The sequence below is a fragment of the Canis lupus genome, chromosome X, assembly GCF_011100685.1.
Source record: "Canis lupus familiaris isolate Mischka breed German Shepherd chromosome X, alternate assembly UU_Cfam_GSD_1.0, whole genome shotgun sequence".
Taxonomy (NCBI): Eukaryota; Metazoa; Chordata; class Mammalia; order Carnivora; family Canidae; genus Canis; species Canis lupus.
Window position 1 is genome coordinate 71,144,979 of NC_049260.1, and position 23,361 is coordinate 71,168,339.

The 23,361-nt window shown below is 36.7% G+C and overlaps 1 protein-coding gene and 1 non-coding gene across 4 annotated transcripts in view; one reads left to right on the forward strand and one right to left on the reverse strand.

Annotated features, from left to right (window-relative positions):
* Positions 1-23,361, forward strand: part of DIAPH2 (diaphanous related formin 2) — a 1,049,860-nt gene that overhangs the window by 889,910 nt on the left and 136,589 nt on the right. The gene's annotated exons all lie outside the window — the stretch shown is intronic.
* LOC119868593 lies at positions 1,041-1,144 on the reverse strand. Its single transcript, XR_005386585.1, has one exon. It is a non-coding gene; the product is annotated as a U6 spliceosomal RNA (small nuclear RNA).

Consider the following 23,361-nt stretch of genomic DNA (forward strand, 5'->3'; position numbering starts at 1 on the left):
CTTTTGTTCTGGGTTCTATAACATGTGGAACATGTCCTAGTTGAAGATAAAAAGGATAGTGGTTGGGTAGAATTCATCACAGAATTTGATTTCCTGTGTGTCCAAACCTACTTTTGTACCAATTAGCTATGACCTTTTATTTTAGACTTAGAGTATGTGATTATTAGAGGGAACCATTTCTGAAATATTTTCTTTCTAATATTAATTTAAGCAAATTTCCTTGCAAAGCTAACTCTTCTTTCATGTTTTTTTTCTCCATGTGCTGCTTCTTTCCACTAAGCTGCTAAATCTTTTGCAGAGGAATTAAACATAATGTTTCTAAAAACATGAATAGCTTGTGCCCTTTTCTGAGTGTCCTACTTCAGAAATATTGCAGCTGCAGTAGCATTATGTGCTTCTTCCCATTTCTCTCTGCAGGGAAGTTCCTGCTTTAAGGTAGACCCAAGCTCTTTTATTCCTGGGATTTTTCTCTTCTAAATGATGTGAATGCTTCAGTCATGTTTTCTAAAGCACATTGTTTCTTTGTTCACTTATTTCAAATCAGTTGACTGTGCAGCTTGTAGGAATAATTGGGGGTGGGCAGGAGAGTATAAATGAATAATTATAAATCAATCTTTCCTATTAGGAAAACCACCCAAAGCAAAGGCTATTTGAATACAATCCCAGTAACGTGACTTTAGAGATGACACACAGTACATTTGTTACTTGAGTATGTGATACAGGGAATGTCTCTACAGGCCATAAATTGTCAAAAATGCAGCTAAAATGAAAACAAGCCACTGGTACATTTTTCATGATACTTTGGTCATAGGACCGCATTGCTTCACATGGAAGGCTCTCATTTGACTTGTATTTTGGGGCAGGGAGTGAAAGGATTTTGCTAAGAGTAGCCTTGTTTACCCCACTCCCTCCAAAACATTTCCTTTATGTGATTCTTTCTTTTCCTTTCGCATCTACTTGTCATCTTATTTGTTTTCAACCTGAATATCACACGATTTATGAAATGTTCATGGCTTTTAAAGTTTATTCTACAGAGTTTTGAGAAGAAAATAATTTTTATGAATTTGTGTGTCATCCTTGTGCAGGGGCCCTGCTAATCTCTATATCATTCCAATGTTAGTATATGTGCTGCCAAAGCAAGCACGATAATCCCCCCCCAAAAAAAACCAGGTTATTGAACTAGTTAAACCCCATTCAAATAATAGAAGGCAAACTTGACTTATTTAACTTTGACATCTAATTTTAATCTTTTGTGTATGCTGTCCTCCTGAAAGCTGCTACTACTTGTTAAATTTAAATAGGAAAGAACAAAACAGATACTAGAATATTACTTCTTTTCACTAGCTTTAAATTAATTTTAGATTACACAGAACTACATCTTCATTATTAAAGTGAGAAATTCAATATGTACTCCAAAGTGTTCTACTCTTCTAACTCCTTTAATAATGTCAAGATTCTGTGTCAAGATTCTGTGTCAGAAGAACAAGTGAACTAATATTTTGTTATGTATAAATCTTTCTCTTTCTAAACCAACAAAATTAAAAGTTCTTTTTTCTCATGTTTATGACTCTTTTTTGGCTAATTAAAATAGAATTCACGTGAATAATTTATATTACTGACTACCTGCCACTTTAACATTCATGGAAGGAAAAATAAAGTTTTAAAATAAAAAGAAATAAGCCTGCTTTGAAAGGATTATATATCATTAAAATTTTTTCTCATTTACATTTTTCTAAAGAAGCTAATTTTGAAACATACAAATACATTAATATTTCCATTAAGCTGGAAATTAATCTTACTTATGCTAGCATTGGTTATGCTTCATGGTTAGCACTGGTGTAAGCTGGTAATTTAAGAACCTCAGATTTTTACTGCTATTTTTATTCAGCTATGTCAACTATACAAATGATAAAATAATAATCAAAGGACTGATGGCTTAATATAATAGCTATTTTGCTTTAAATATCTTTTATGCTTTGACATTAAATGTCTCTCTTGCCTTGGTATCTACTTTTCAAAAATTTATTACCCATTCCTGATACTATTTTACTGGGGTTATTAGTCCTTTGACAGTTCTTCATGCTATTGACAGTATCTTTTAATTTGCTTAATTTCCTGACATTTTCTATGTTAATTTTTTGACTTTGAGATTTTTAAATGCCAGATTTGTGCTTAAAATAGAAAAGCCCTCCACTAATAAGATTTAGTCATATTACCTAAGTACTACACAGTTATCCCAGATATAATAGGGAGAGATAAAGAAAGGATCACAGATAATAAATTTGCCCTGCTTTCTCCACAAAGTAATTGCTGCAAGCTTTAAGTTACAGCTTTTATTGATAATATAAATACGGGTTGTGTAAGGAAAGCTTATATCTACTTATAATAGCATTCAAATCTGGTTTTAGTAATTGCTTTAGGCCAAACCACTCCATAAACAGTCCCAAGGCAATTTGAAAATAGCTATTTGTTATATAATCTTTTTCTATTGCATATGTATTTTATTTTATGATTTTTGTAATTAAAGTAATAAAACTCAATAGTATTTCCTGGTTAACTAGCAGGTAAACAAGTTTATACAATATAAATGTGTTTTATCTTGTGAAACAACTGATGGTCATTCAAAAGGAAGATTGTTAGGGAGGGGTAGGAGAACGTAGTATTTTCTATTGGTTACCAGGCTTTTAACAAAACAATGCCTACTATAATCCTAGAGAATTTCATTTGACTAAATGCCTACTCAAATGACAAGCATGGAGTGAGAGCTATAGTCAAAGGAACAAAGGATGGGAGGACCTATATCTGAATGAGTCCCCCCACCCTCCTCTTTAGAGGGACCCATTATGCCCTCTATTAGCACCTCTCACCATTGCTTGTGAAAATACTTGGCATTGAATGATGCTGTATGTCTTACATTGTACTTGCTAAAACTGCTTATGCAATTTCAATTGGCTATGGTATTTATCATGTTCTGTCAGCATTATGTAACATGGTTAAGCCTATGAAGCAGCTGCTTTTTGTGTGTGTATGGATCAAGTGATTGTTATGTATTGTGAAAATATCAGTTCAAGTTTCTTGAGTGCTGAGGCATCTAGATGAAGGATAATGAACATTAGGCTTTTTTAAAAAGACTTTTGTGCTGTTCTTCAAATTCAGCATTGCCTCTATATACGTCCATCCATTGGTGAGCACAAATGAATCTGTCTTTAATGTTAATAGAAGTTGCACATGGCAATCAAGAGGTAAAAATCTAAGATATTATAAAATCATTGTTATATAGCTCAGTTGTTACAGTGGTTCAAATATAAGGGGCATTTGTATGTACTGTGAATTAGTATATATACAATTTTTAACCTATAGCACCCTTAAAAAATGGCTCTAGAACTGTAAACTTGGTTGGTTTCTTTGAAACTATGTAGAGGTTTGGAGGATGAACTTTAATTATAAAAACCTCTTTGAAAATTAGACTTGGTGAAATGAGCTGTGTTGTATGAAATAGCTCCTGCTTTCATTGATCTGTTCTATTGTTTTTTTAAAATTTCTATATCATTTATTTCTGCTCTGATCTTCATTATTTCCTTCCTCCTGCTGTCTTTAGGCTTCATTTGTTTTTCTTTTTCTAGCCCCTTTAGGTGTAAGGTTAGGTTGTTTATTGAGAGTTTTCTTGCTTTTTGAGGTAGGCCTGTATTGCTTGTATACTGTTGTGCCCAAGATTGCGAATCCGAGAAACCACCAAGAAGTTGACACCGATGCAAACACACGAGGGTTTATTTACATGCTCGAGCTTGGGTCCAAGTATAGCGGAGCAGGGACTTGGACCCTGAGGTGGGTTTCAGCTTAGTTTTTATAGGCTGGTCTAGGGGATCTTCAGAAGGGGTGGAGAAATTTCTCAAGTTCTGTTTACATTTTGATATGGGGCATTAAAGGGCGTGGAGCTCTGTTCTTATTCTAATAGGGGCTTCCTGCCCTTGGCTTGGGCTCTGTTCTCATTCTAATAGGGGCTTCCTGCCCTTGGCTTGGGCTCTGTTCTCATTCTAATAGGGGCTTTCTAGGACGTTAAGCTGTAAGCTGTTTTCTTCCTGTAACTGAAGTAAGGTAAAGTTCAGCTCTTATTCACAGGGGCCTGGGATGGCTGTACTTGTGCTAAGGCTGAACTTAAAGTGGAATGGCCTTAATTTTCTCGGCCTCCACATATACTTCCCTCTTGGGACCACTTTTGTTGCTTCCAAAAAATCTGGGACCATTGTGTTTTCAATTTCATTTCTTTCCATATGTTGTTTATTTTTCTGTGGTTTCCTGATCTATTTATTGTTTAGTAGCATATTGTTTAACTTCCATATATTTGAGATCTTTCTGAATTTTTTCTTGTGGTTGACTTCTGGTTTTATAGCACTGTGTTCAGAAAAGGTGCATGGTATAATTTCAATCTTTTTGTATTTGTTGAGGGCTGTTTTGTGATCTATTCTGGATAATGTCCCATGTGCACTTGAAAAATGTGAATTTTGCTGTTTTAGGATGGAATGTTCTGAAAATATCTGTTAATTCTATCTGGTCAAGTGTGTCATTCAAAGCTGTTGTTTCCTTGTTTCTTTCCCTTTTTTAAAGATGTATTTATCCATTTGAGAGAAAGAGAAAGCAAGTGGGGGGGGGGGGGGAGAAAGAGAGAATCTTAATCCACTTGTCACAGAGCCTGATGCAGGCCTTGATCTCACAACCCTGACACCACAAGCTGAGCCAAAACCAAGAGTTGGATGCTTAACCCACTGCACCACCCAGGTGCCCCACCTTGTATATTTTCTATTTAGATGACCTATCCATTGATGTAAATGGAGTGTTAAAGTCCCCTACTATTATTGTATTATTATCAATGAGTTCCTTTATGTTTGTTATTGTTTTATGTACTCGAGTGCTCCCAGATTGGGTGCATGGGTACAGTTGTTAGATCTTCTTGTTGGATTGTCTCCTTTATTATGATATAGTGCCTTTCTTCAGTTCTTGTTATAGTCTTTGTTTTCAAGTCTAGTTTGTCTGATGTAAGTATTGCTATTTCAGCCTTCTTTTGACATTTGTTTTTGTGATAAGTATTTCTCCATCCCCTCATTTTCAATCTACCGGTGTCTTTAGGTTAAAAAAGAGTCTACCTACTAGGCAGCACAGAAATGGGTCTTTTTTTTTTTTTCCCATTCTGACAGCCTATGTCTTTTGGATTAGAAAGTTTAGTCATGGGGATCCCTGGGTGGCTCAGCAGTTTAGTGCCTGCCTTCAGCCCAGGGCATGATCCTGGAGTCCTGGGATCGAGTCCCACATCAGGCTCCCTGCATGGAGCCTGCTTCTCCCTCTGCCTGTGTCTCTGCCTCTCTTTATCTCTCTGTTTCTCTTATAAATAAATAAATAAAATCTTTTAAAAAAAAGTTTAGTCATTTACATTCAGAGTAATTATTGATAAATATGTATTTATTACCATTTTATTACTTGTTTTGTCATTGTTTCTGGAAATTTTCTCTGATCTTTTCTTATGTTTGTCACTTTTGGTCTCTCCTTTCCACCCAAGAAGTCCCCTTTAATCTATCTTGGTGGGCTTGTTTAGTGGTCATGCACTCCTTAGTTTTTGTTTGTCTGGGAGATTCTTTATCTCTTCTTCCATTCTGAATGATAGCCTTTCTGGATAGACTGTTCTTGACTGCGTATTTTTCCCACTCAGCACTTTGAATAAATCATGCTGCTCCCTCTCGCTTGCCAAATTTCTGTAGAGGTATCTGCAGCTAGCTTTATGGGTCTTCTCTTTTAAGTTAGGGACTTCTTTTTTCTTTCTGCTTTTAGGATTTTTTTATCTGTGTATTTTTAAATTTAATTATAATATATATTGGTGTTGACCTGCTTTTGTTGGTTTTGATGTGAGTTCTCCAGGATCCAGATGTTTGTTTCCTTCCCCAGATTAGGCAAGTTTTCAACTATTAGTTCTTCAAATAAGTTTTCTACCCCTTTCTCTCTCTTCTTCTGCAATTCCTATAATATGAATAGTTTTTTGTTTTGTTTTGTTTTTTTTACACTTGGTGGAGTCACGGAATTCCTTAAGTCTGTCCTCATGTTGCCTAATTCCTTTCTCTTTTGTTCAGTCTTGTTAATTTCCATTATTCTGTCTTCTAGATCAATAATTCATTCTTGTGCTTCTTCCAGCCTGCTATGTCTTACATCAAATCTGTTTTCTATCTTGTTTATTGTATTTCTCATTTCTGATTGATTCTTTTTTGTTTTATCTCTGTGATAAGGGTCTCAATGATGTCTTCTCTTCTTTTCTCAAGCCCAGTGAGTATCCTTATGACTATTACTTTAAATTCTCCATCAGGTATGTTACTTACATCTGTTTCACATAGATCTCTGGCTGTGAGTTTATGTTCTTCTTTCATCTGGGATAAATTCCTCCATCTTGGCATTTTGTGTAAGTCTCTGCCTTCTTTTTGTTAGAAAAGCCAGTTATGTCTGCAAACCTTCTTCAATGTGGCCTTTTCTTTCCTTTTAGTTGTGGAATTCTGTCAGTCTTCAGGTTGATTTCTAGGATATTTGATATCCCAGAAATTATTTGATAGTTATCTAGCTGTGTTCATGGGACAAGACAAGCCTAGGATCCTCCTACTCTGTGGCATCCTGGTTTTCTTGCTTTTTTTTCACCCCCAGTAAATAGGAAACAACACAATAATATCGAGGAGGTAGGTATGCTAAGACCCACTCACAGCAATAGAAACTGAGAGCTAATATGCTGATTCTATTGGAGGAGAGGAACTAATCATCAAAGCAGATAACATCTTACAAAGCAAAAGTATAGGACTCAAAACTAACTACAATTGATCTCACCTAAGTAAAAGATATGTATGTAGTTGTTGAAGCAATCAGAATGAAATGCATCATAATATTAAGTCCTTATAGCTATATCACAGTATTATGGGTGATTTTTACTTTCTTCCAACTTCTCATATTCTCCTTCATGTGATGATTATATCATCAGAATAAATAAAATAGTATTTAAAACATTTTTAAGATGAAAAGGAACTTTAAACATAGAGTAGTTCTGCTCTGTTTAAAGGAAAAATAGACACAGCTCAAGTGTGCCCTGAGGACCTTGTTGGATATACAGAACAGCACAGTATTTGATGTTAATGATAATTATGTGAATCAACAATGATGTATTTTCTGTAGATTCTCTTTTTGTATGCAGCAAAGTATATATCTGTGAAACATTTCTATACAAATGGCTAAGATAAAAAGTAGTGGTATTTAAAATGTATAAATCCACAGCTATGCAGATCAACTCATTCTCTGAGGTTTCTGGATAGTGGAAATCTTATTTTAGATTTTTCTATTTTAAAATGAAATTGCTCTATAGCTATGTGTCCTATTAAATTATGGATATTATTATATTTAAGCTTCCTCTTCTAAGTGTCCATAGCTATTTATTGAGGCATTATTTTCAAATGCCCATGGAAAAAATGTTTAAGTGATTGTCTTTATCCTTCTGTAAATGACCCAGTTAGATGTTAAAATACATCTTATTTTTCTCAAATGTGAGGTTTTTACTGTTTTGATATTGCCTTTATTGGTTGACCTTGCTTTTTTTGGACTTGCACAAAGTAAGAGAAGAAATATTTACATATTTCCCAACTATTGCAGATTACTAAAATCAAATCATAAATTATTCAAGCTATTTTGAAAGCTTCTTGAGTAGAAGTTTATAAAATAAGGAATATAGTATTTAGAATCAGATCTCACTGATAGTTGTGTTACAATTGAAGCACAAGTGCTACTCAGTCCTCTCCTCTTAAAAATAAAATCACACAGTAACAACAAAACAAAATAAATGCTAAAAGTAATTCATTTCTTTGTGGAAGAATCTAAAATATTGATCTATTTTTTAAAATCTTTTATGTCTAAAGTATACTTGTAGCATTATTTGAGTCTTCATTACTGCTTAGCAATCTCCTTATCCATTGTTACCCAAATCACATGCCTTGGTTCTTGTTCCAGATTTCTTCTATTCTCTCCAGTCCCTCAAATTCAAACTCACACCGAAAGGCTCAGTAAATTCCCTTATGTGCCAGGCCTCATTTTCTTTCAGTACCCTTACTGATGGCCACATTGTACTCCTCATCTCACTTATCTTACAACCTTCAAAATCATGCATCATGGCTTATCCTCTATTTCTTTTCTTCTTAATATCTTTCTTTAAATTGATTTCTTTTTTCGTATACAAATGCTGCGGTCTGTCTTGTACTTTAAAAGCTAACTTCAATGATAAATAAATCAAATAATCAATAAATGAAAAAATATCTCCAAACTACTATCTTATATCTAACTGGGGAGAAATGACATGACCACACCAAAGAAGAGATATGTATATATCTATGTGTATATACAATATATAAATTTATATGCAATGACACGCTTAGATGAAGCTTTTATGGCTAATGAGAACTTGTCTCTCCTAAGTGGTTGGTTTACTTGTAATTGCTTCATCTGATGTGAGGCCTTGGTGGTCAGTCAGTCCTTTTCCCCCCTATTCTTTATTGTGAATTTTTTTTCTTTTTTGTATATTTTTTATTGGAGTTTGATTTGCCAACATATACCATAACACCAAATGCTCATCCCATCAAGTGCCCCCCTAAGTGCCCGTCACCCATTCACCCCGTCCCACCATCCACCTCCCTTTCCACTACCCCTTGTTTGCTTCCCAGAGTTAGGTGTATCTCATGTTCTGTCACCCTCACTGATATTTCCCACTGATTTTCTCTCCTTTCCCCTTTATTCCCTTTCACTATTTTTTATATTCGCCAAATGAATGAGACCACATAATGCTTGTCCTACTCTGATTGACTTACTTCACTCAACATAATACCGTCCAGTTCTATCCACGTTGAAGCAAATGGTGGGTACTTGTCGTTTCTAAAGGCTGAGTAATATTCCACTGTACATATACACCAAAACTTCTTTATCCATTTATCTCTCGATGAGGCCGCTTCCTCATGGAGACTCCTTCCATAGTTTGGCTATTGTGGATATTGCTGCTATAAACATTGGGGTGCAGGTGCCCTGCCGTTTCACTGCATCTGCATCTTTGGGGTAAATTCTTAGCAGTGAAATTGCTGGGTCATAGAGCAGTTCTATTTTTAACTCTTTGAGGAACCTCTACACATTTTCTAGAGTGGCTGTACCAGTTCACATTCCCACCAACAGTGCAAGAAGGTTCCGCTTTCTCCAGATCCTCTCCAACATTTGTGGTTTCCTGTCTTGTTCATTATCACCATTCTCACTGGTGTGAGGTGGTATCTCATTGTGTTTTTTTTTTTTTAACTTTTTTTAATTTTTTTTAAAGATTTACTTATTTATTCATTCAGAGAGAGTGAAGAGAGAGGCAGAGACACAGGCAGAGGGAGAAGCAGGCTCCATGCAGGAAGCCCGATGTGGGACTCGATCATGGGTCTCCAGGATCACACCCCAGGCTGCAGGCGGCGCTAAACCGCTGCGCCACCGGGGCTGCCCCTCATTGTGGTTTTTGATTTGTATTTCCCTGAGGGCAAGTGATGCGGAGCATTTTGTGATGTGTTTGTTGGCCATGTGTATGTCTTCTTTGGTGAAATTTCTGTTCATGTCTTTCACCCATTTCATGATTGGATTGTTTGTTTCTTTGTTGGTGAGTTTAATAAGTTCTTTAGAAATCTTGGATACTAGCCCTTTGTCTGATAGGTCATTTGCAAATATCTTCTCCCATTCTGTAGGTTGTCTTTTAGTTTTATTGACTGTTACCTTTCCTGTGCTGAAGCATATTATCTTGATTAAATCCCAATAGTTCATTTTTGCTTTTGTTTCCGTTGACTTCGTAGATGTATCTTGTAAGAAGTTACTGTGGCCAAGTTCAAAAAGGGTGTTGCCTGTGTTCTCCTCTAGGATTTTGTTGGATTCCTGTCTCACATTTAGATCTTTCATCGATTTTGAGTTTATCTTTGTCTATGGTGTAAGAGAATGGTCTAGTTTCATTCTTCTGCACATGGCTGTCCAATTTCCCCAGCACCATTTATTGAAGAGACTATCCTTTTTCCAGTGGATAGTCTTTCTGGCTTTGTCGAATATTAGTTGCCCATAGAGTTGAGGGACCATTTCTGGGTTCACTATTCTGTTCCATTGATCTATGTGTCTGTTTTTGTGACAGCACCACATTGTCTTGATGATCATAGCTTTGTAGTACAACTTGAAATCTGGCATTCTGATGCACCCGGCTCTGGTTTTATTTTTAAATATTCCCCTGGCTATTCGGGATCTTTTCTGATTCCACACAAATCTCAAGATAATTTGTTCCAACTCTCTGAAGAAAGTCCACATTATTTTAATAGGGATTGCATTAAATTGCCCTGGGTAGCATAGACATTTTCACAGTATTAATTCTTCCAATCCACGAGCATGGAATATTTTCCCATCTCTTTGTGTCTTCCTCCATTTCTTTCAGAAGTGTTCTGTAGCTTTTTGGGTACAGATGCTTTATGTCTTTGCTAAGGTTTATTCCTAGGTATCTTATGCTTTTGGGTGCAATTGTAAATGGGATTAACTCCTTAATTTCTCTTTCTTCAGTCTCAGTGTATAGAAATGCCACTGACTTCTGGGCATTGATTTTGTATCCTGCCACACTGCCGAATTCCTGTATGAGTTCCAGCAATCTTGGGGTGGAGTCTTTTTTTTTTTTTTAAGATTTTTATTTATTTATTCATGAGACACGCACACAGAGAGAGAGAGAGAGAGAGGCAGAGACACAGGCAGAGGGAGAAGCAGGCTCCATGCAGGAAGCCCGACATGGGACTCGATCCCTGGTCTCCAGGATCAGGCCCTGGGCTGAAGGCGGCACTAAATGCTGAGCCACCAGGGCTGCCCTCTTTTGGGTTTTATATGTACAGTACCATGTGATCTGCAAAGAGGAGAAGTTTGTCTTCTTCTTTGCCAATTTGAATGCCTTTTATTTCTTTTTGTTGTCTGATTGCTGAGGCTAGGACTTTTAAAACTATGTTGAATAGCAGTGGTGAGAGTGAACATCCCATTCGTGTTCCTGATCTTAGGGGAAAGGCTCTCAGTGTTTCCCCATTGAGAGTGATATTTGCTGTGGGCTTTTTGTAATTGGCTTTTAAGATGCTGAGGAATGTTCCCTGTATCCCTACACTCTGGAGAGTTTTGATCAGGAATGAATGCTGTATTTTGTCAAATACTTTCTCTGCATCTATTGACAGGATCATATGGTTCTTGTTTTTTCTCTTGTTGATATGATCTATCATGTGGATTGCTTTATGAGTGTTGAACCAGCCTTGCATCCAGGGGATAAATCCCACTTGGTCATGGTGAATAATCTTCTTAATGTATTGTTGGTATCCTATTGGCTAGTATCTTGTTGAGAATTTTTGCATCCATGTTCATCAGGGATATTGGTCTATAGTTCTTTTTGGTGGGGTCTTTGTCTGGTTTTGGAATTAAGGTGATGCTGGCCTCATACAATGGGTTTGGAAGTATTCCATCTCTTTCTATCTTTCAGAACAGCTTTAGTAGAATAGGAATTGTTTCTTCTTTAAACGTTTGATAGAATTCCCCTGGGAAGCCATCTGGCCCTGGACTTTTGTGTCTTGGGAGGTTTTTGATGACTACTTCAATTTCCTCCCTGGTTATCAGCCTGTTCTACTTCAATTTCCTCTCTGGTTATCAGCCTGTTCAGGTTTTTTATTACTGCTGGTTCCAGTTTTAGTAATTTGTGGTTTTCCAGAAATGCATCCATTTCTTCTAGATTGCCTAATTTATTGGCATATAGCTACTCATAATAAGTTTTTTAAATCATTTGTATTTCCTTGGTATTGGTGGTGATCTCCCCTTTTTCATTTGTGATTTTATTAATTTGAGTCTTTTCTCTTTTCTTTTTAACAAGGCTGGCTAATGGTTTATCTATCTTATTAATTCCTTCAAAGAACCAACTCCTGGTTTTGTTGAGCTGTTCTACAGTTCTTCTGATCTCTATTTCATTGAGTTCTTATCAAATCTTTATTAACTCTCTTCTTCTGCTGGGTGTAGGTTTTATTTGCTGTTCTCTCTCCAGTTCCTTTAGGTGCAAGGTTAGCATATGTATTTGATTTTTTTTCCAGTTTTTTGAGGGATGCTTGTATTGTGATGTATTTCCCTCTTAAGACTGCTTTTGTTGTTTCCCAAATATTTTGAACTGTTGTATCTTCATTTTCATTAGTTTTCATGAATCCTTTTATTTCTTCTCTAATTTCCTGTTTGACCCATTCATCTTTAAGCAGGATGCTCTTTAACCTCCACGTGTTTGTGTTTCTTCCAAATTTCTTCTTGTGATTGAGTTCTAGTTTCACAACATTGAGCTCTGAAAATATGCAGGGGACAATCCCAATCTTTTGGTATCAGTTGGGACCTGATTTGAGACCCAGTATGTGGTCTATTCTGGAGAAAGTTCCATGTGCACTTCAGAAGAATGTATATTCATTTGCGTTTGGATGTAAATATCTGTGAAACCCATCTGGTCCAGTTTATCATTTAAAGCTCTTGTTTCCTTGGAGATACTGTGCTTAGAATATCTGTCATTTGCAGAAAGTGCAGTGTTGAAGCCTCCCAGTATTAGAGTGTTATTATCTAAGTATGTCTTTACTTTGGTTATTAATTGATTGATACACTTAGCTGCTCCCACATTCGGGGCATAAATATTCATGATTGTTAGGTCCTTTTGTTGGATAGACCCTTTAAGTATGATATAGTGTCCCTCTTCATCTCTTACTACAGTCTTTGGGATAAACTTTAATTTATCTGATATGAGGATGGCTCCCCCTGCTTTCTTTTGAGGACCATTTGAATGGTAAATCGTTCTCCAACCTTTCATTTTCAGGCTCTAGGTGTCCTAGGTCTAAAATTAGTCTCTTGTAAACAGTAAATAGATGGGTCTTGCTTTTTATCCAGTCTGAAACCCTACGTCTTTTGATGGAATCATTTAGCCCATTCATGTTCAGAGTTACTATTGAAAGATATGAATTTAGTGTCATCATAATACCTATTCAGTCCCTGTTTTTGTGGATTATTTCTTTGGGCGTCCTCTTTCTTTTACAGAGTCCCCCTTCATATTTCTTGCAAAGCTGTTTTGGTGATCATAGATTCTTTAAGTTTCTGCCTATCTTGGAAGCTCTTTTGCACTCTTTCTATTCTGAATGAGAGCCTTGCTGGATAAAGTATTCTTGGCTGCATGTTCTTCTGATTTAGGACCCTGAATATATCCTGCCAGCCCCTCTGGCCTGCAAGGTCTCTGTGGAGAGGTCTGCTGTTAATCTAATGGTTGTCCCTATATAAGTTAGGGATCTCTTGTCTCTTGCTGCTTTAAGGATTTTCTCTTTATCTTTGGAATTTCCAAATTTCACTATTAGATTTCAAGGTGTTGAACGTTTTTTATTGATTTTAGGGGAGGACCTCTCTATCTCCTGGATCTGAATGCCTGTTTCCTTACCCAAATGAGGGAAATTCTCAGCTATGATTTGTTCAAATGTGTTTTCTGGCCCTCTGGCCCTCTGGGCACCCTCTGGAACTGCAATCATACATAGATCTTTCCTTCTGAGGCTGTCATTTATTTCCCTTAACCTTTCCTCATGGTCTTTTAATTTTGTTTCTTTTTTTCCTCAGCTTCATTCCTTGCCATCAACTTGTCTTCTATGTCACTCACTTTTTCTTCTACCTCCTTAACCCTCATTGTTAGGGCCTCCAGTTTGGATTGCATCTCATTTAATTGATTTTTAATTTTGGCCTGATTAGATCTAAATTCTGCCATCATGAAGTCTCTGGAATCCTTTATGCTTTTTTCCAGAGCCACCAGTAGCTTTATAATTGTGCTTCTGAATTGGCTTTCTGACATTGAATTGTCATCCAAATTCTATAACTCTGTGGCAGAGAGTACTGTTTCTGATTCTTTCTTTTGTGGTGAGTTCCTCTTTGTAGTCATTTTGCTCAGTGCAGGGTGGTTGTATGAGCGGGCTGCATCAAGAATATCAACCATGACCTAAGTAAATTTCACCCTATATGATTCCAAAGAGATCAGAGACCCAAAATTGAAAACAAAGATGAGAATGAAATAAAAGAAAAGGACCACTAAAGTGAAAAACAAATTTATAACAAAGTAATAAAAAATAAAAGTCCAGGAATCCCAAATAAGAAGAGAAAAAAAGAAAACAAAACAAAAAGAAAAAAGAAAAATAAAGGAGAAGAAAAAAAGGGGGGTGGTCTGCTAGATGGTGGTGGTGATGAAGTTTTAGTGGATGGAGAATGTCGTCTACCTGAAGGGTTCTAGAGGGTGATCCTCTTGTTTCTGAGTATATTAAGGTCTGTATATTAGAAGATGCTCAGTCTCAAATTTTTATAAACCAGAAATACTTGTGGGAGGCCCCAACATTGACTAGCAAAACATAAATGAGATAAAAGAGGGGGGCAGAATGGGAATGAGGAATCTCACAGAATGAACCAGCACAGTGTACCACTTGGTCTGGGTGCATACTGGTTATGTTTTAGAAGGTATTAACTTCTTCCATTATAGAACAAAATGAGGCAGAGAATACAAAATACAAAAAACAAAAAAACCCATACCTTGTATATCTCCCAAAATTAAGTTGAGTATGTTGAAGGGAATCTACAAGTGGAAAATATATCTAGGACCTGTAATTGTAGAAATAGGAACGTCAAAAAGGAAGAATCTTAAAAATGAAGAGGTGGTAAAATATTGTAGTTAAGGTGGGAAAAGAGAAAAAAAAATTGGAAATTTACAGTCTGATATAAAAACAAGTTGCACTGGAAAAAGAAAGAAAGAAAAAAAAAAGGATGAGTGTCCTCTGGTTCTATATTCTGTAAATCCCTTGACTTCCCCTGGGTCTTTCCAGCACTGCTTGGTCAAGAAGTTGGTCTTCCCCTGTCCTTCCAGCTGGTCTTCTGGGGGAGGGGCCTGCTGTGCTGATTCTCAGGTATGTGTTCCTGGGGGAGCTGTCCTTCCCCATGCCACATGCAGGGCTCAGTGGGAGCTGTTTATCCTGTGAGGTGCCTTTTCCCTGGCGGCCTCTCTCCATCCCAAGCACAGGGTGACACAAGGAGGAACAACACTGGCAGCAGTCATCTCTCCAGCTCTGGAGTCAGCTCCCACAGTAACTACCACAGTCTCCCAGTCTGCACAGACCTGAATCCTCCAGGGGCAAGGGGGGGTGGGGGGGAGGAGCACTGCTGATCTGCACAGCTTGGGGTCGCCCAGCAGCAGAGTGTCCACGCTGTCCTGTGCCTTCCCCACCTCTGCCTGTCCTGGGGGGAGTGTAGGATCCTGGGCTGTGTCCTCTGATGCCCTGGGATCCCGGGCCTGTGCTGCTGGTATCACGCTCCAGGGTCCACGGCTACCGAAGGCAGCAGGGCGCAGCCCCCTCCGCCCGGAGCCCCTGCCTGACCGACTGGCTTCTTCCCGATGCCCTGCTGGTGTGTACTCCACCCCTTTACCCAGCTCGGCTCACAGTCTGTGGCCGCTTTCCCCTGGGCGCACTTCCTCTATCAGTGACTCCAGAAAACTGGAGGCTCCCTTGCCCCTCCTGTGATTCTGTCTGAGTTCCTGCTAAACACCTTTCTGTCCAGGAGGAATCGGGTGTGGATTTTTAAAGTTCCTGCTTCTCTGGGACTGGGCTTTCCTGTCACGGGAGGCTCTTGCATCACGGCCTTAGCCCAGCTCCTTGTGGGGCCCCTCCCCCAGTTGATTTTTTTCTTATTTTTTTTTTCCACCTTCCTACCTTGTTACAAGCTAAAACTCTTCTCTCTGTAGCACTCCAGCTGTTCTGTTCTCTCTTTAAATCTCAGGTCGAATTTGTAGGTTTTCAGAATGATTTGAAAGTTTTGTAGGTAAGTTGGTGGGGACAGATGACTTGGAGACCCTACTCCTCTGCCATCTTGCCCCGCTCCCTCAAATTTTCAACTATATACAAAATAATTAACTATATACAAAATAACTCAGCATCTAGGCTCAACAATGATAAATTCTTATTCAATCTTGTTCTGTGTATACTCCCATCATTGGATTTTCTCAAGTCCTAGATATTACATTGTTTCATCTTTGAATATTTCTATTATTTATTCATAAATTGTAAAAATTATTTATATCATAACCAAATAGTACCATCATATCTTATAAAAAATGTTTCCTTACTAACAACTAGTGTTCACATTTCATGGTCTACCACATGCCCCCCCCTCCAGGCCCCAGTTTAAATCAAGAACTGAATAAGATCTACTTATTATTGTTGTTCTCTTAAGTCTCTTTTTAAACTATGACATCTGTATTGTTTTAGTTATCAATTGCTAAATAACAAATTACCCTCAAACATAGTGGCTTAAAATTACAAATATTATTATCTTAGTGTGTCTCTGTCAGGAATTTGGGAGCAGCTTAGCTGAATCATTCATGTCTTATTATCTCTCAAGTGGTAGTGAGGATGTTGTCCAGGGCTGCATCTGTGATCTTGAATCTGCTTTCCAGATCACTTCTCCACCATGTGAGCCTCTCTACAGGGCTTTTTGAGTCTCTTACAATATGGCCACTGGCTTCCCCAAGAGCAATTGATCTAAGAGAGCACAAGAAAGAGCAAAGAGGAAGCCACAGTTCTTTCTATGACCTAGTCTTGGAAATGACAACATATCTGTCATATTCTACTGGTTACATAGACCAACCCAGAAACAATGTAGAACTACACTGGAGCATAAATATAGGGGTTGGGGATAATTGGAGTGATCATCTTGGAGGCTAGCTACTATATCTCTTCATTTTTTAAAAAAATTATAATTGTCCATTGTTATTGCTGAAGCAACCAGGTCATTTGTCTAATAGAGTTTGTATTTATTGTATTCTATCCTAGTGGTATCATTTATATATATATATATCATTTATATATATATATGATATATAAATATCATATATTTTCTATAAACTTAGATATAGAGACTAGATCAGATTTGCATTCCATATTTTTAAGCAAGACTTATTATTCTTGGTGTGTTGTTCTATAATGGAACGCATGATGGCTGGTTTACTCTTAGTGTATCAGCAGCCACTGATGATCATTATCTAGATCCATTAATTCAAAGAGTAGTATTCTATCATCCCCTCTTAAAAAAAAATTATTTGTAATATCTCTATGAAAAGGAATGTCCTCTCATCAGCTATTTGGTTACATTCAAGTATATTTCAGATAGAGAAGACAGGGTGAATGCTTGATTCTTTCTCTTTGTTTATCAGTTTTCAAAATGATTTGTTGGTTCCCTAGCATCCCTCACAGGTAACAAGTAAGACCTGGGAACCACTATCTAGGGATTGATTCTAGGAATGGATATTAAAACAAAAACAAAAACAAAAACAAAAACAAAAACAAAACTACCTACCAAAGTGATTCTGATTTACTTCTCTGTTAACTTCTACTGGTCTCCATTCCTGAGTCTGACTTAGTAGGTTTGGGATTGGGCCCAGGATTCTGGTTTTGTTTTTGTTTTTATTTTTATAAAGCCCAAATTTTTTCTTTAGTTGACAAGTTTGGGGAACATACGCTAAACTATACCTTTTCATACTTACTACGGCTATATGCATCTATGCTATTCTCCCATGACATGCGAGTTACAAGTTTGGCCCTATTTCACTGAGAGCCTGCCTAGCACACACTCTGGAGTTAGACTGTTTGAGTACAAATCTTGCTCTGCTACTTACTAGCTTTGTGACCTTGGGGGAAGTTAATCAACTCTCTGTCTCAGTTCTCATATATATAATATGGAAATAATAGTAGGATTCACCTCATTGCTATTTTTCAGACTAAATGAATTAACATTGGTAAAGTGCTTAGAACAGTGCTTGGTAAGGATTTCTTAAATACATAATAAAGCTTATCTCCCTCTGGGAGAGTTATCCCTGAATATTTGGTTAATAAAAGCTAGGCTTATTTGTTATTATCATTATTATCATTATATTAACTGGCATTTACTTATTCATTTGCCACCTTGTTTTGGTTATTTAACAATGTATTTTGTACATTGTTTTATATGAGTGCATGGTTATCTTTCTTATTCTTTTGTATTGCTGTCTAGTATTTTTTAAAACTGACATTTAATATACCAGGCATGGTGGATTACATATTTCCTAGTTCACTTAATCTTTATATCAGTCTTTTAAGATTAGCAATATTATTCTTATTTTACATATAAGGGAACTGAGTCTCTGAGAAGTTAAGCAAGTTGTCCAACATAAGCTAATAACTAATGGTATAGATATGTCATATATAAAAGAAGCACTGTGATGATTAGGAACACAGACTCTGGAGCTAAACTGTCTAAGTTCAAATCTTGCCACTACCACTTCTTAGTTTTGCATCTTGGGCAAGTTACTTCACCTCTCTCTATTTCAATCTCCTTTTCTGTAAAATGAGCATAAAAGAAGTATCTACCTCAGAGGTTATTCTGAAGATTAAATTAATACCTACAAAGTGCCTAAAATGTTGCCTGATGTGCATCATAAACACTTTGTATGTACTAGATAGTTGTTATTACTGCTATTATTAACCATTATCAACTAATTTTATTAGTTTTGGTTTAACGAAGGCAGTAGTTAAGAGGGAGAGATTGACAGGGTTCATAGGAAGGGAAGAAACATAGGAGCATTAACTTTCAGGAGAGAGAATAAGGAGAGCTGTTTCTACCACAAAGATGGACAGGATAGAATATAATTAATACTTAAGTGAAGGCAGATGATGACACTAGGGATGCAGGCTTATTCTTACAAATTAAAAGACAAGATCATGTTTTAGGAATGAGAAAAGGAAGGTAGAATTAGAAGCCTGTGGAGGCAAGAGGAATTTGGACACACTTGAGGAGTAAGCCAGGGAGCACATAATAGACATATCCAAGTTAAGTTTTGTCAGTATTCCACCATAGCTTGATTCCCTAAGGCTAAGGAAACTAATGTGGGGGGAGGGGCATCCCAGATTATTGGAGGAGTAGCTCAGCAGCCTAATGAGGCCAGTGAATCTGGACATGGTTAAATGGGATGGTTATGATGGTAAGTAAAAGTGAAGCTTCACTGAGCAGGGAATCAGGAAACATGGATTAATTTTCCAACACTGCTATCACCTATGAAATCCTAACTTCTGGATCTCAGTTAATTCCCTTATGAAATGAGAGAGCTATGTCAGTTTATCTCTAACTTCCCTTCTAACTCCAGAATTTGTGACCCTAAATGGCTGATTCTAGAGTCTAGCTGTAGGAGAAAGGAGTCAGTTGAAATGCCAAAAGTAGGAAATTGATAGGAAGGATCAAGGTGGCTGTGATGCAGCTTCAATAAAAGTGAAGGTAGATGAGGGGGTTAATGCTAGTCAGGCTCATTCTCAATCTTTTCCATCTTTAAAATTTGTATCTGTGTTCAAAAAAAAAAAATTAAAACCAGTTTGCCACTTTTTTATAGCAAATATTGTGGATATTGTGAATTTAATTGGCTATGTTTGACACACACAAACGTAAACATTATTTATTTTAGTTTTAGATCTAAAATGATCATTAACACATCAAAAATAAACAGTTTACTTATAAGGGTGTATTTTTCTGCTTTTAAGCAGAAGATAACAAGAGTATCTTATGCCTTCCTGTGCCTATAATCATATTACAATTTGGAGTAGCTAACTAGGTTTCTTGAACCCACTGTTACAGAACTGGCTAATCCATAATTCAGTAGGTTCTTGGCTTTCAAGTTGCCTTATTGACAAGCCTCAAGAAAGTAGATGGAACTAATTAGCACTCAAGCATTATAAAATAGGAAGAATTAAATAAAGCAGCTTTAATATTAAACTCAGACCCCTATGAAGATAGTCCCGTTAGTTATGGGGATTTTGAAATGATGGACAGGCTAAACCAAAACTCATAATCCTATTACAATCTCCTACACCCACCTAATAAGCTTCAAGAGCCGTTTCCTTAGAGTCTAGGATATTGCCATCTTCCTCTAGGCTTTTCCCTATATAGCTTATAAATTCTTTACTGTTCCCAATAAGTACTTTGTTATTTAACATAGTGTAAAAGAGAGTATGTAAGTATATATACATATTGATGCATTTTGACTATAATAATGCCGTTGGCCTGTAGGGAACTTCAGATTATTAATAATTTCAGAGGAAAGCTTTTTAAGAAGAAAGCTCAAGGCTTAGCTGTAATGAGGCATTTGAAAAGGAGGAAGGGGTATGTTTGTGTACATAATGAAAGTATTGAGCCCTTTGGAATGTTATGAGCCATGGTGTACTAATAAAAGATCTTTTCATTTCAGTGTTCCAGCAGACATCTCTGTACCCCTGAGTACCCTGACAAAATGCCTTTAGCTCACATTTCCTTTTAAAAATTTCTACTTCCTGACATTTACTACTGGGGATGAGGGTGTAGCAAGGTGAATATGATGGAGAAAGGAGAGCAATAGTAAGAAGTAGATAAATTGATGGTTTAGAATAATGAGCTCATTTTCAGCTGAACTGTGTGGTTCATATGAATTAATTAACCCCTTACAAGCATTTGTCTGACAGTCCTAATTCTCATTCAGTTCAATGAGTTTTTTAATTATCATTTCACTAAATAGCACTAAAAACTGTTTATATCCTGACATTATGGGAGCTTTGTAGAATTCTCTTCTATAAATCATCCGAACTTGTTTACAATTTGCAGTGGTCTTATATTTCTTCTGGTATGTGCTCAGTTTGCTGTTTTGCTGTTTTAAAAAATATTTTCAGGGTACTAATTGTAGAATATGCCTTAAAGTTTGGCTGGCCTTCTAAGGGTGAAGAACATCTGTAGAGAACATTTTCACATTTTCATTGGAAGAATGTAGGCTTAAACTATTATCTGTCATTTTAAACAAAATTAATCCAATGATGCTAAAATAATATAGAATGATTAATTACTCATTCTTAAGACCTGTGTCATTTAGTTCTTGGTGATAAGATGGGGATAAAGCACTTTTACCAAGAAAGAGAGAACTGAGAGTATTATATTGACAAAGCTGAAAAACAGTATGAAAACGCTAGAGAAGGGCAGCCTGGGTGGAACAGCGGTTTAGCGCCACCTTCAGCCCAGGACATGATCCTGGAGTCTCAGAATCAAGTCCCATGGCAGGCTCCCTGCATGGAGTCTGCTTCTCCTTCTGCCTGTGTCTCTAGGTCTCTCTCTCTCTCTCTCTCTCTCTCTCTCTCTCTCTCTGTGTGTCTCTCATGAATGAATAAATACAATCTTAAAAAAAAAAAAGGTTGGGAAATATGTTTGAGAAATACGCTTGACTAGGGCTATCCCCTACTGCCTATGGCCTGTATGTGCAATTACTTTTTCTTTTCATACTAAAACTTGAGGTAATATTAATAAGTATTGTATTTAATTATGTCTTTGTTGACTGCAAGGAAATCTTGCTATTTTTTAAATTGAAGAGTAATTGACATATAGTAGCTTCAGGTATATAACAGTGATTTGATAATTATATGCACTACAAAATGGTCACCAAGGTAAGTCTAGTTATCATATATCACCATATACACTTGTTACAATATTATTAACTATATTCTCTATGCTGTATATTACATCCTCGTGTCTTATTTACTTTATAACCAGGAGCTATATAAATTGAGCATTTATTGAAGAGATACAGAGAGGCTCAAGGGAATTTGGGATAGGAAATATCCTATATCTAGACCTAGATCCCTGAAAATGGGATCCTCATTCCACATTCAAGTTGTTTCTGGGATGCCACTCAGCACAAGCTGATGACCCTTTTCTGAAGCGTACTTTGCTTATCCTGTGCTTGGAGGAAGACTCTACTTCTCCTGGTGTGACTGCCCCTTCTAGTTCCTGACAAAGACTCTTGGTCCCAATTCCACATTTCTTTCTTTCTTTTTTTTTTTCAATTCCACATTTCTGTGAAAGGAATGCTATTTGGTGCTCCTCCCCTTTTTGCGTTAGGGCCTAGGATGGCTGCCCTTTAGGTCAGATTCCTACCCAGGTTCAATTAGCTGTTACTATTTATGGTATATGATAACTAATTTAATTCTCACAACAATCCTATTGGATGGGTTAAGTACTATTATTCCTTTTATAGAGGGAGAAAATGAGGCAAGAAGAGATTAAGTAACATTTCCAAGGTCATGTATTTCCATGGTCTGTGACCTGAACCAGCATATTCTACTGATAGGTGCTATATGTTGGGTTAGAAGATCTGCTTTCTAGTCCTTGACTTGCCACTATGTGAATGACTTGGAGGAAATCACTGTAATCTTCCTGGGCATTCAGCCATTTCACAAACAGTTTAAAAATTCTAAATAAATAAATAAATAAATAAATAAATAAATAAATAAATAAATTCTTTCTCTATTTTCCCCCTTCCTGGGCATTCAGCCATTTCACAAACAGTTTAAAAATTCTAAATAAATAAATAAATAAATAAATAAATAAATAAATAAATTCTTTCTCTATTTTCCCCCTCTAAAGGGGGAAATAGAAGCCCAATAACACATGATAGGCAACCTTTTGGACATCCAAGGACAGGAAACAGCAGTCAGATCATAAGAGTGCCCTGGACTGGAAACAAAACTGACAAATTGAAAACATAAGTTACTTTTTCTATCCTTTCATGGTCTCACTTATCTCTGTCTACTTTTTATCTATTGATTTCCTTTGTTTAAACATGACTACCATAGGTATATAAAGCATGACCCTTACTTCAACTGCTATTCTTTATGTGACATTGGTCTCTTTGGCAAGGATAAGGTCACATGGTTCATCGGATTGCTACCTCTTCCAGGAACTGTATGGAAGAGCATATACGCTAAGAATAAAATATGGGAAGGGCAAACAAATGTATAGATCTTTGCTCTACCCATAATTCTAGTACTATAACACTGTTTTAAATATATTGTGTATTTCTCCATAGATCATCGTTTTTGCTACAAACATATTTTTTTTCTGTTTAATAAGCACTTGTTATATACCAAGTACTTTGCTAGGAGTATATTAGGTGCTCGGCCTCCATTTCCTTACCTGTCAAATGAACAATCCTGTCCAGCATTACAATTCTGTACACATGCACACACACATTTATGCATTTATTTATATTTAATGAATATATTGCTCTTACTACCAATCCAACAAGAATTTATTTATCCAAATAAATGTTCTTCAAAGTGCCATAATTTGAGCTAAAGAAGAAATTCAATCTCATGTTCTTTATAATTTTTAACCAAACATTAGTATTACACAGCTTAATTACCCAGCTTATTT